Consider the following 10,853-nt stretch of genomic DNA (forward strand, 5'->3'; position numbering starts at 1 on the left):
ATGTTGAATCCAATTTATTATGTAATTCCGTCACAATTTTATCACTTTTGGAGTATGAAATTTTCAACTGTAATGTCAACTTTACAGTTGTGAAAATCTTTTTTTTTGTAAGATTATAAGATATTTCAATAATTTATGAAGAAAATTTAAATGAGCATATTTAAAATCTTGCTATTGAATGGTTGCCAATATGAGAACATTGATTATGAATACAGTATCTCCTACCCCCTCTTTACATTTCTAGTGCAGTCACCAACCCATCACCCGAACTAGCAATCACCCAACCACCCAAACGTCATCCCCCTGTAGGCGGGCACATGTAAATGAACCTGCCCTATGATCCAATGACACTCCTTGGTGCCTTTTTTCCATTTCCAGTGGTGGGCAAACATAATTAAATTGATTTCATGTTTATCTAGTATATTCAACCTTCTCAATAATCAACTGAAATGTACTTAACAACATCACGTCTACAAAAGAAACATACATTAATTGTGTTACATTTATTAAAATTTTCAGTGCACATACCACACATCAATTAATTAAAACTGATGAAATTTTACAGAAGCATTCATGCATGTTTTTTACAGTTAAATGTAATATGTTCTGTAATAGGCGAGTGAGTAATACACAGAAGACCCAGGTTCAAATCCCGCTTACTACCATTGTGTCCCTGAGCAAGACACTTAACCCTAAGTTGTTTCAGGGGGGGGGACTGTCCCTGTAACTACTGATTGTAAGTCGCTCTGGTGTCTAATAAATGCAGATTGTTCTGTCCCAGAATGGTCAGGCTGTACACAGTGTGTGTTTGAATGAATGTTTTCTGGCATTTGTAATTGAGAACATAAGTCTCAAAATTTTAAAGAAGATGTGTAAAAAAGACTAAAAGTGAAAGTTACTGAACTCTCAGCAGCAGACACTGCTGGAGTCGCTTGAGGACATCCAGGGCAGTTTCTTAATGTGGTAGAGGGCCAAGATGGGCTGCAGACTGATCCTGAGGATGAACATGATGAAGCATGCCGGGTACACGCAGTAGAAAATCATGTTTGGGGGGGGTACTTAAGAAATACACGTTGAACACCACTGTAGGGAGGAAGGTGAAAATGATGAGCAGGAAGATGCTGAGGACAGCGAGGAAGGCCCTCTTCTTCACCGGGTGCATGTTGTCACGGGCAACTGGGCCAGAGTCCATCAAGGCTTTCAGCAGTGACACGTTGCAGAAGATGATGAGGAGGAAGGAAGCACAGAAGACAGTCATGAAGTAGCAGCAGTCCTGAAAATGCATATTAAAAATGCAGTAGCTCAGAGACAATGTCCATATAAGTGTGGTGGCGATGATCCTGTATCTGTTGTCACGGAGACGCAGGAAGGTTGTGGGGTGAACAACAGCTATGTAGCGGTCCACACAGATGCAGGACAGAAAGGGGCCGACGCTAATCTTTCCTAGATTGTATAGAAACATCACAATGATTCCCAGAGCGTTATTTGGGACCAGCAAAGCGTGGATTACATCCAGGGGGAACAGGAGGCTGAACAAGGAGTCCAGAAGAGCCAGGCTTCCAGTGAAGATGTCCGAGGTTGACCGCTCACCGCGCACGAGGATGTACAACACCCAGAGGTTAGCTGGGAAGCCCACCAAGGTGGTGAGTAACTCAGCGGTGAACGTCAAGTACAGGACGTTGAGGATGTTGTAGTAGCAGTTGTCATACTCGTAATAGAAGGTGGTGTTTTGGTGGTTGAAGTCAGATGTGGAGTTGTGGAGGTATAACCATGGGCTCTGCGTTTGAACGGTGGAGTTCCCAGGACCATAGTTGGAAACGGGGTATGCGCTACGGCTAGAAGGAACAAAACGACTGGTGGGAATTTTTGGGGAACCCATATTTGGAATCCAAATTACAGCCTTCCTGTTGGGGAAGAATAAATAAATATGAACGTAATAATTTCAATTCAGTTTCTGTCTTTTTTTTTTGATCACATGCCAGATTATAAGACAAAATATTAGAAGTTATTGAAAACCTTATTAAATTAGCTTTATTTTGAATAAAATACAGACTTTAAACTAATATGTACAATAAAGTCTTTTATTTTCATTCGAATAAGAAGGAAAGTGGACCAAGGTTTAATCCCTGTGGAATGCCACTTTTCTCTCTGCTCAGTCCCAAAGCAACACAGACCACTGGGCTGACCAGAGGACACGATGAAGGCCCTCTTCTTCACGGGATGAATTCTGGTGCAGAAGTACAGTGAGGAAAATGTTAAAATCTCAGAATTTGGTACAGTAGCTCAGTGAGCTGGTCCATATCAGTGCCGTGTTGATGGTCCTGAAGTGGTTGTACCGGAGACGTCGGAAAGGTCTTGGGGTGAAGGACTTCTATGTAACGTTCTTTGCACATGCAGGTCAGTGGGGCGTGGCAACCCGATCTTATTCAGACGGTAAAATAGCCAAATAAAGACAGCCTCATAGCTGCATCCAAGTAAATATGTTATATGTCTTATGAAAGGAAATTTGCAGCTATCCTGTCTGTGTCATCAGAGTAGTCAAGAAATAATGAAATTATAGATACGATTGGGTTAAGAAGAAGATTATTTCCATTCATGAGTTTGTTTTCTCAAGGATATCTCAGGCATGTTGTATTGTATTACAGCTCGGTGTTCATGGCTTGTTGTGAAGTGTAAGCGTGTGCTTTTTGTTCTTGTAAACACATTCCGAATGTGCAGAGCATTTTCAAGTAAAGAAAACCGGACCAGGAAACCAGCAGTAGTGCAATTGATGCAGCAATTCGATTTTCTATTTTATTAATAAAAGAGAACTCGATAATTTAAAAGCCCCCAACACAACAGGAAATTCTCACCTCAGCAAGTCCCTGGTCGTCCGCGTTCTTGTCACCTGATCGCTAAAGTGTCCCTCGAACCACATTCAGTAAAGATTATATAGAGGTCAGGATTTGGATAAATACAAATAACAGCGGACCTCAAGACAGGTGAGTTAGTGCATCAGCGATTTGCATATCTCTCAGTGGAAAAGATTTTCATGTATTTGCAGATTTGCATACAGGCCACACATAACAACAAACATCATTTATTTTTTTCAATTATTAGAACAATCAGCATTTCAAACTTCATGTGGAATTCGCTGTTTATGTGACTCCAGTGATGTTCTGCAATTCCATGTTGAGTTCTGACAATTAAATCTCTCATTAAAATGTCAGCTGCAAACACACATGCTGACTGCATTGTTGTAATATGAAAATTATGCTTTCTGCACTTGTCAGAGAAGAAAAATCAAAATGCATCGTACTACCAGCAGCACTTTTCATGTCCACTATCATTCGTGTTGCATGCTCTAATGCTGAAGACGTGCAAGGTGAACTTGATGTGATGCCAGTCACTGTCAAAAGCAATAAAATAGGGCCCTTTTTATGGTCATATAAGTAGCCAATTAGGAGCCTTCTGAGAACGATGAAGGGACAGCTTTCAAATATTTAAAATCTAAGTCCCCAAGAAGGTTTACATGACTAAGGGCCCTATTTTATTACCATGCACGATGTTAAAAACCTTTCAGTGCAAGTGGCATCACATCAAGTTTACCCTGCACGTCTTCAGCTTTAGAGCATGCAACACTAATGTTAGTGTTCAAAGAGGACAACAAAATTTGACTTTGGGGTAAAAAAAAAAACAAGAATAATTCTTGGGATAGTTTTCTGGAAAATCCTGAAAAAGGAAATAAAAAGTATAAATAACAACTTCATGTAACAGAAATTGATACTGCAACATTTAAACTTGGCACGAGGCATATCTACATGAAAGAAATGTGCATAAAAATAGATATTTGCATTAAAAAATATGCAAATCAGCCAGGGTCCCACAGACACGTGCAGCTTTTGTGTGCACCTGGCCGTGAAACCTGCGGTCACCCTGCACCATCAGACTAACTGCTATTCAGCACCCAGAGAGGCGCCGAGACTCACGTCAGGTCAGATTGTTTGATTTCCAGCTAAATGGACCGTCTAACACATAATGGTCCATGCAAAACAGCCTGAATTGTATTCATGTAACACATTTAATGACAATACAAAAAAAAGGGACATCAAACCCTGATGCTGGCTTAAGTGCAAGTTTCTTTATGATGATCAAAGACAATGTTGACTAGAAAAGCAAGTAGTTAAAGTCTCTGTAGTGTGTGAAACATGACATCCTCACCTGTGTTATGGACTGCAGGCGTCTTCTCTGGGGATCTGGAGTCTCCTGGACACTGCAGGCTTTATAAAGGGTTCACTTGACCTTGAACCATTCATCATTTTAATAAAACAAATCACACTGTACCACATGATGGAAACGTCTGTGCCAACATTGTGACCAGTCAAACTGGAATTGTTGACATTATTGCAGATTCATTAACAAAATCTGAACTGAATGGTAAACTGAAATATCACATGGTCCTAAGTATTCAGACCCTTTGCTGTGACACATATAAATATATAAAGTTTGGACACACCTTCTCATTCAATGTGTTTTCTTTATTTTCATGACCATTTACGTTGGTAGATCCTCACTGAAGGCATCAAAATTATGAATGAACACATGTGGAGTTATGTACTTAACAAAAAAAGGTGAAATAAGTGAAAACATGTTTTATATTCTAGTTTCTTTGCTCTGATTACTGCTTTGCACACTCTTGGCATTCTCTCGATGAGCTTCAAGAGGTCGTCACCTGAAATGGTGAGCATGGAGCGCAGAGGAGGAGGTGCGATGGTGTGGGGGTCAAAGTTGAAGACAATTTATTCAAAACTGAAGACTTGTTGAGTTCTTTGTAAGCCAGCTATATATTTAAGATACCTCTCCAGCTCTGGGACGGTATTTAATTTTGTTGCATTTGTTACAAGAACAATAAAGATCTCCTGATTCTGATTCAATATTGTTCAATAACAATAAAATGAAAAATATAACAGCTGTATAAGATGGAATATTGAAACTATATCTGTATTGTTGCGTATCAGAATCAGTTCTTTTTAGAAGTGAGGCACGGTGGCGCATGACGGATGCAGCGCCATCGTCTGCCTGGATTCAACAGGACGAACTGCTGTGCTGCACCAGTTATATAAAACTGGAGTCTGCAGAAACGGCGATGCCTGTCGTGCGTTTTGCCTGTAAGCTCAATGGTTCATGGCTTGTTTGAGTCCGTCCCCGAGAAACCTCTCCTCCGCGGCAGCCGTCGGCAGGGCGGTGACGTCACGCTGCAGCAGAGGAGGCCCCGCCCAGCGCGGCCCCGCCCAGTGCAGCGGTCACTCCTCTCGCCCAGACTTGTCCGTCCGAAGCCGCCATGCGTGAGATCGTGCACCTGCAGGCCGGCCAGTGCGGCAACCAGATCGGGGCCAAGGTGAGAGGGACAGAGGGGGACAGAGGGGGACAGAGAGGGGGTTTTATTGTGTGTCGTGCCGGCCGGTGTGTTTTAGGGGTGTGGCAGCCCTTTCTCCCCTTTCAGGACGCGTCTCGGTCTTACATGCTGCTATCATGATAGATCTATATGTTATTATAATTGGTATAATTGCAAATTGAGGCGTTTGTTTTCTCGGATCATTCTGTTAATCCGGTATTTGCCGCGTTTTGAGTTACAGCATTTACCAGACGCCCTTATCCAGAGTCAGTAGACAGTCCCCCCCCGGAGCAATTTAGGGTTACGTGTCTTGCTCAGGGACACAATGGTAGTAGGTGGGGTTTGAGTGTGTTACCCACTAGGCTACAACCACCCTGGACTAATGATGGTAATGTGTATAACTGATCATTACTGCTCTCTCTCTCTTTCTCTGTCTCTTTGTCTCTTTCTCTCTCTCTCTTTGTCTCTCTCTCTCTGTCTCTCTCTCTCTTTGTCGCTCTGTCTCTCTCTGTTTCTCTCTCTCTCTGTGTGTGTGTCTCTGCCTGTCTCTTGCTGCCTTTCTCTCTCTTTCTTTCTCTCTACCTCTCTCTCTCTCTCTCCCTGTCTCTCTGTCTGTCTCTCTCTCTCTTTCTCGCTCTCTCTCTCTCTGTTTCTCTGTCTGTCTCTCCCTCTTTCTCTGCGTGTCTCTCTCTCTCTCTCTCTCTCTCTCTCTCTCTGTGTGTGTCTCTCTGCCTGTCTCTTGCTGCCTCTCTCTCTCTTTCTTTCTCTCTCTACCCCTCTCTCTCTCTCTCTCTCTCTCTCTCCCTGTCTCTCTTGCTGCCTCTCTCTCTCTTTCTTTCTCTCTCTCTATCTCTCTCTCTCTCTCCCTGTCTCTCTGTCTGTCTCTCTCGCTGCCTCTCTCTCTCTTTCTCGCTCTCTCTTCCTCTCTCTGTCTCTCTCTGTTTCTCTGTCTGTCTCTCCCTCGTTCTCTGTCTGTCTGTCTCTCTCTCTCTGTATCTCTATCTCTCTGTCTCTCGCTCTCTCTCTCTGTGTCTCTCTGTCTGTCTCTCTCTCTCTCTCTCTCTCTCTCTCTGTATCTCTGTCTCTCGCTCTCTCTCTCTGTGTCTCTCTGTCTCTCTCTCTCTCTCTCTCTCTCTCTCTGTATCTCTCTCTCTCTCTCTCTCTCTGTCTCTCTGTCTGCCTCTCTTGTTGCCTCTCTCTCTCTTTCTCGCTCTCTCTACCTCTCTCTCTTTCTCTCTGTCTCTCTCTCTCTGTCTGTCTCTCTCTCTCTGTATCTCTATCTCTCTGTCTCTCTTTCTCTGTCTGTCTCTCTCTCTCTCTCTCTCTCTCTGTCTCTCTCTGTCTCTCGCTCTCTCTGTCTGTCTCTCTCTCTCTCTCTCTCTCTCTGTATCTCTCTCTCTCTCTCTCTGTCTCTCTGTCTGCCTCTCTCGTTGCCTCTCTCTCTCTTTCTCGCTCTCTCTACCTCTCTCTCTTTCTCTCTGTCTCTCTCTCTCTGTCTGTCTCTCTCTCTCTGTATCTCTATCTCTCTGTCTCTCTTTCTCTGTCTGTCTCTCTCTCTCTCTCTGTATCTCTATCTCTCTGTCTCTCTCTGTCTCTCGCTCTCTCTGTGTCTCTCTGTCTGTCTCTCTCGCTGCCTCTCTCTCTCTTTCTCTCTACCTCTCTTTCTGTCTCTCTCTCTCTGTCTCTCGTTCTCTCCGCCTGTCAGTTTTGGGAGGTGATAAGTGACGAGCACGGCATCGACCCCACTGGATCGTACCATGGCGACAGCGACCTGCAGCTGGACCGGATCAGCGTCTACTACAACGAGGCCTCAGGTGCGAGGATGGCCGTTGTCTCCGTAGCGACAGGCTGGCATCTAACACCGTCTTTCATGTCCCCCAGGAGGGAAGTACGTTCCCCGCGCCATCCTGGTGGACCTGGAACCCGGCACCATGGACTCGGTCCGGTCCGGACCCTTCGGCCAGATCTTCAGGCCTGACAACTTTGTGTTTGGTATGATTTACACTTTTTTTGTGTGTTCATATTATTTCACATATTGATTTTTCAATTTTAACATAGACAGAATAGTGTAATATATTCACTCACATTTCCATTTCTGGCATTTACCAGACGCCCTTATCCAGAGCGACTTACAATCAGTACTTACAGGGACAGTCCCCCCTGGAGACACTCAGGGTTAAGTGTCCTGCTCAGGTAGTAAGTTGGGTTATTACATAACTCAATTATTATTCTGTATCCGTTATCTATACACGCAGAGACATTTTAATATTACTACGTACAAAATATGGAGAATATAGTGAAATAATTCAATTCAATATTGTGGCCTAGTGGTTAAGGAAGCGGCCCTGTAATCAGAAGGTTGCCGGTTCGAATCCCGATCCGCCAGGGTGCCACTGAGGTGCCACCGAGCAAAGCACCGTCCCCACACACTGCTCCCCGGGCGCCTGTCATGGCTGCCCACTGCTCACACAGGGTGATGGTTAAATGCAGTGGACACATTTCACTGTGTGCACCATGTGCTGTGCTGCTAGTATACGATCAAACGATCAAATTTGTACGATTCTCAGCTATGAATTGTCCACCCGCAGGTCAGAGCGGCGCAGGAAACAACTGGGCCAAGGGCCACTACACCGAGGGGGCGGAGCTGGTGGACTCCGTCCTGGAGGTGGTGCGGAAGGAGGCCGAGAGCTGCGACTGCCTGCAGGGCTTCCAGCTCACCCACTCGCTGGGCGGCGGCACCGGCTCCGGCATGGGCACCCTGCTCATCAGCAAGATCCGCGAGGAGTACCCCGACCGCATCATGAACACCTTCAGCGTGGTGCCGTCGCCCAAGGTCTCCGACACGGTGGTGGAGCCGTACAACGCCACCCTGTCCGTCCACCAGCTGGTGGAGAACACGGACGAGACGTACTGCATCGACAACGAGGCGCTGTACGACATCTGCTTCCGCACGCTCAAGCTCACCACGCCCACCTACGGCGACCTGAACCACCTGGTCTCCGCCACCATGAGCGGGGTCACCACCTGCCTGCGCTTCCCCGGCCAGCTCAACGCCGACCTGCGCAAGCTGGCGGTCAACATGGTGCCCTTTCCCCCGCCTGCACTTCTTCATGCCGGGCTTCGCCCCCCTCACCAGCAGGGGGAGCCAGCAGTACCGCGCCCTGACCGTGCCCGAGCTCACCCAGCAGATGTTCGACGCCAAGAACATGATGGCCGCCTGCGACCCGCGCCACGGCCGCTACCTCACCGTGGCCGCCGTCTTCCGCGGCCGCATGTCCATGAAGGAGGTGGACGAGCAGATGCTGAGCGTCCAGAACAAGAACAGCAGCTACTTCGTGGAGTGGATCCCCAACAACGTGAAGACGGCGGTGTGCGACGTGCCGCCGCGCGGCATGAAGATGGCCGCCACCTTCATCGGCAACAGCACCGCCATCCAGGAGCTGTTCAAGCGCATCTCGGAGCAGTTCGCCGCCATGTTCCGCCGCAAGGCCTTCCTGCACTGGTACACCGGCGAGGGCATGGACGAGATGGAGTTCACCGAGGCCGAGAGCAACATGAACGACCTGGTGTCCGAGTACCAGCAGTACCAGGACGCCGCCGCCGAGGAGGGCGAGTTCGAGGAGGAGGGCGAGGAGGAGGCGGCCTGAGCGCCCGCCGAATCTCCCACCGGTTCCGCGGTTCTGGTCAACGTGTAGCCGTTCCGCCAGCACATCTCGTGTCCTTCAAACGTGACCTTTTCTTTTTACCGTCTTCGTTTTACATTCGTTTTTTTACGTGTCGTGTCTCACTGTGTGCTGATGGAATAAAACGAATTCGCTTCCATTCGGAGGACTCGTTGGAATCAATGTTTACATTTACGGTTACGCCATTTACCAGACTTACAATCAGTACACGAGAGTAAGTGGGGTTTGAACCTGGTTCACAGGTGAGTGTGCTACTAACACCCATGTTGCTCGCCTCACATCACCTAGAAACATTTACATTTACAGCATTTACCAGACGCCCTTATCCAGAGCGACTTACAATCAGTAGTTACAGGGACAGTCCCCCCCTGGAGCAACTCAGGGTTAAGTGTCTTGCTCAGGGACACAATGGTAGTTAGTGGGATTCGAACCCGGGTCTTCTGGTTCATGTGTTACCCACTAGGCTACTACCACCCAAAGCTTTGAGATGTCTTCAGTGGTAGTAGCCTAGTGGGTAAAACACTCGCCTTTGAACCAGAAGACCCAGGTTCAAATCCCGCTTACTACCATTGTGTCCCTGAGCAAGACACTTAACCCTAAGTTGCTCCAGGGAGACTGTCCCCTGAAACTACTGATTGTAAGTCGCTCTGGATAAGGGTGCCTGAAAAATGCCGTAAATGTAAATGTAGGTCAAATTAAAAATTTTATTTGCAGTGAAATGCTTTAGCGACTGCTATAGACCTCAATATGCAAATATTGCAAGTATACAGTGAACCAAAATGCAAATAATGTCCCGACTACAGTGAACCAAAACACAATGTCACGACTACGGACTGACGGGGGAAGGAAGCACAGAGGCGTGACATGCTGGGAACGGGTTATTATTATAAAATAAACAATAAACACAAATAAACAACGGCGCGGTGGCCAAGAATGGGAAATAAAGGGCAACAACGTAAACGAACCCGCAGGCGTGTGGCACATTCACTCACAGAAGTCAAGTTCATGACCGAGTTCACAAAAATGCCAGAGATTCCGAAGGGGCGGAAATCTCCGGCTTTTACGCATTGTCAGGATTGGGCACAGGTGATGAGCCCAGCTGCAGTCAATCCTGACACATAACCAAATATTACACTTTCATGTCTTTAACATAAAACATAAAATATGTGTAACAGCCAGGTATCAAGTGAAAAAGTGAACGGATTTGTGCAAAAATTTGAGTCCAGAGTGGTTGAAAGTGAAAGTGCTGGAGTGTACTGGAGGTCTATGTAGTGTTGTGGTGGTGGAGAGCTCGCATGGCCTGGACGTCAGGGAGCGGAAGCGCTTCTCTGCGCGCCACGCCCTCTGACCTTTCCGGCTCTGGGCCTTGCTGGCCGTTCGTCACATTCTTATTATTACCGATCTTTCTAAAAATCAGCTCGACGCGCCGGGCCTAAAGAGAAACGCTCGGGTCCATTTTTAATACAAAAAAATAATGTGACATCTAGTTAAGAAATATTGACAAATTGGAATCGATTCCCACGTCACGCTGTGGCTGAAAATTCAAATACTTGAAATATTAGAGAAAAGAAGCCCAGTTGAAAGCGATTAGGGTTTCGGTGACCACGTCACAGCCACGTTTACAGCATTTATCAGACGCCCTTATCCAGAGCGACTTACGATCAGTATTTATAGGGACAGTCCCCCCCTGGAGACACTCAGGGTTAAGTGTCTTGCTCAGGGACACAATGGTAGTAAGTGGGATTTGAACCTGGGTCTTCTGGTTCATAGGCGAGTATGTTACCCACTAGGCTACT

General features: G+C 46.4%; 1 pseudogene; it reads left to right on the plus strand.

The window, feature by feature from the left end:
* The first annotated feature begins 5,093 nt into the window (after positions 1-5,093).
* On the plus strand, positions 5,094-9,145 carry LOC114785754 (tubulin beta-4A chain-like; annotated as a pseudogene).
* The last annotated feature ends 1,708 nt before the right edge of the window (positions 9,146-10,853 follow it).

Source organism: Denticeps clupeoides, chromosome 3 (assembly GCF_900700375.1).
Source record: "Denticeps clupeoides chromosome 3, fDenClu1.1, whole genome shotgun sequence".
NCBI lineage: Eukaryota > Metazoa > Chordata > Actinopteri > Clupeiformes > Denticipitidae > Denticeps > Denticeps clupeoides.